The 2,860-nt window shown below is 54.8% G+C and overlaps 1 long non-coding RNA gene across 1 annotated transcript; it reads left to right on the forward strand.

Moving 5' to 3' along the window:
- Positions 1-239: 239 nt before the first annotated feature.
- Positions 240-2,653, forward strand: LOC309858704. Its single transcript, XR_014308317.1, has 3 exons — positions 240-541; positions 586-1,604; positions 1,723-2,653. It is a non-coding gene; the product is annotated as an uncharacterized lncRNA (long non-coding RNA).
- The last annotated feature ends 207 nt before the right edge of the window (positions 2,654-2,860 follow it).

A 2,860-nucleotide genomic window follows, 5' to 3' on the forward strand; every position in this document is an offset into this window, starting at 1 on the left:
CAGCACCGAGGCGGGGAGACGGCTCCCTTCGCGCCTGCCCCCGTCCCCCAGCGCTCGAGACCGGGCCGCTACCCAGAGTCCGCGTGTTGCGGGGCGGGGGGGCAGCGTGTGTGTCTATAAAACCAAACACCTGCTTCGCGCGCTGGCCTCCGAGCGGCAGTTCGCTGGCAGCCCAGGTCCTGACGTGCAGGTCGCCCCGATAATACAGCGACCGCCAGGCGGCTCCGAGCTGGGCCCGGCGGCTTCGAGCTGGGCCAGGGGCTGTCCGCCCTCCCGAGCGCCGAGCACGCTGGCCTCAACCTGGAGACCCAGAGGCCCGTGCTTCCAACAGCAATCTTTCTCTTTTTTCCCCCCAGGTGGACTTGTCCTCCTTAGATAATTAAACCCAAAAGGGTCTAGTCAGAGAGGGACCTAGGGACTCGCACAGGGAGTTTAACTGGCTTCAAGCACACTAAGGGAGGAAGAGCAGAAAAGCCCGGTGGGGGAGGGCGAGGCAACCAGACACTCCCTCCCCAACAGCCTCAGCCTCCCCCAGGGGCAGGTCGGGGGGAGGACCTAGGGAGGAGGTGGCTGGCCCAGGGCCAGGAGCCCAGGCCACTCACAGAGCTGGGACCACGGGGACAAGTCTGCAGGAGCTGGCACCCTGGAGGGAGGGGCAGAGAGAGAGATGCTCCCGCTCCGGCCGGCCTGTCCCCTTACCCCCGCGTCCAGGTCAGAAACCAGAAGCCGAGGAGTCCCCACAACGCAGAGCAGAGCAGAGGCAGGGAAGGTTGCTGAGGAGGAACAGACAGTTGCGAGGGCTCCTGTGCCGGGAGCTTGGATGTCAGAGACCAGACACTCCTGACACCCAGCATCTCCACCTCAGCCAAGGAAGGAAATCTGTCCTTCCTGGAGTTTTCTGCCTTACTACCCTCTCAGCCCACCGGAGCTTTGCTCGGTTGCTTGGAGAGCTCGCGAAGCCCTGCCAGGTTTCACTTAACGGGTCAGAATCCGCAGAGGACGGCGTGGTCTCCACCCTCCCCGCGGCTGCCACGGACCCCGTGCCGGGCCGGCGGAGCCAACCCGAGCAAGGAAGCGGGGGGCAGGGCTGGGCCCAGAGGAGTGAGCACCTGTGAGGGATGGGGGTCCGCGCACGGCCGGCGGCACTGCTTCTGGGCTCGGGGCCCCCGTGGGGCAGCACAGAGCGGTGGGGCAGACACCCTGGGCCGGAGCACCACACCTCACCCCAAGGACGGGGACGGTCTTCCTGCAGGTGTCAGTCACCTGAGCGGGACACAGCAGAGCTCAGAGGAGGAGGCTCTGCCCCGGCAGGGACCTTGCAGCAGCCGAAGCTGCGGTCCCCGCACAGGCAGCCAGAGCAGACCTACAGAGAGGGGACCACGCGCCAACCTGGAAATGAGGCGGGGAGGCCAGCTAAGAAAGGCCCCGTACACCTGTGAAGCCAAGACTCTGCACTCACGAGAAACGGTTCATGTTCAAAATGAGGAAAAGCTCAGGAGAGAGAGCAGGTGCTCAGGCATGAAGCTGAGAGCGCGTGAAGATTCAGGGCAGGCCCCGCCAGTCGGATGAGGTCCTGCTCAGTCAGAAGCACGCCAGGAAACTAGGTGCGAGGGAGGTGATGGGGGAACAGGGTGGCGATGGGGGGCACCAAGGGATGTTACAGGTGCAAGGGAGGTGATGGGGGAACAGGGTGGTGATGGGGAGCACCAAGGGATGTTACAGGTGCAAGGGAGGTGATGGGGGAACAGGGTGGCGATGGGGAGCACAAAGAGAGGTGATGAGGAGGCACCGAGGGACGTTATAGTGAGAGCAGCACCAAAGCAGCCGAGACTCACTGGCAGGTTTCCCGTTAGGGCTCCACAGACCCCTCAATACAAACTTTGCTTCTCTTTGACCCCAGGTCACCACCCTGGGTCCGCTCTAGGAAAACGGTACAGGACAGGGCACACTCACGCACACGAGTGCACATTTGTGAATGGAGCTGTGTATCTAATAAAGTCTTCTGGAATTTGGAATTGCTGCCCATCTGTGATTTACTGTTAAGCACCTCTCCCTGGGATCTCACAGTTCTAAAAATACTATTTGCTTTTTATTTAACACTGAACCTTCTGATGTTCCAGAATACAAAAATGGTGTCTTATTATTTTAAAAGCTTAGGAGAGAAACTAGCCATATTATTAGAAAAAGAAGATATATGCAGCTATAGTCTGTTCAAATATCAAGAGGTGTGACTTTTCAAATTCACATTTCAATCTTTATTTACATAAGACTTTTAGAAACAGTGGGTGTAAATATTAAATCACCCAAGCCTGGGTGAAATTTTATTGAGAATAACTACAGATAAAGGGAAACTGATTTTTTAAAGTCGGTTTCTGAAATTTAGATGAAAAGAATATCGAGCACTAAGGGAAAAAATGATGTATTTACCTATCAATATAGGTTCTCTGCTCACAGATTCATTTCCTATGAAACAGAACAGAGGCAAGCTTGGGGAGTTACAAAGGAAGGAAAAATCCTAATCAAATAGAAACTGTTGTTCAAACAGAATATTAGCTAAAATGATCCAATCAGTTGCTTGAGCCAAATTTTTTTTCTTTAAGCCATTCATGCCAGAACATAGCATCTCAGAGCATTAAGAATCCATATGACGTTCCAAGTGTCAGCCCAACAGATGGGGATTTGAGACATACATCCCATGGAAATGAGATGAGAAGAAAGAAGGTTTCCAGTTAGTCACCAGTATTAACACAATTTACTAATAAGGGGGCTGCATTTCTCAAGGTAAACCTTATGTAATTGTATTCCTGGGCATGTGTGCCTGTTATAGGAATCAACCTAAAATACAGTAAGTTCTAATTAC

This window comes from Mustela nivalis (genome assembly GCF_964662115.1).
Source record: "Mustela nivalis genome assembly, chromosome: 2".
NCBI lineage: Eukaryota > Metazoa > Chordata > Mammalia > Carnivora > Mustelidae > Mustela > Mustela nivalis.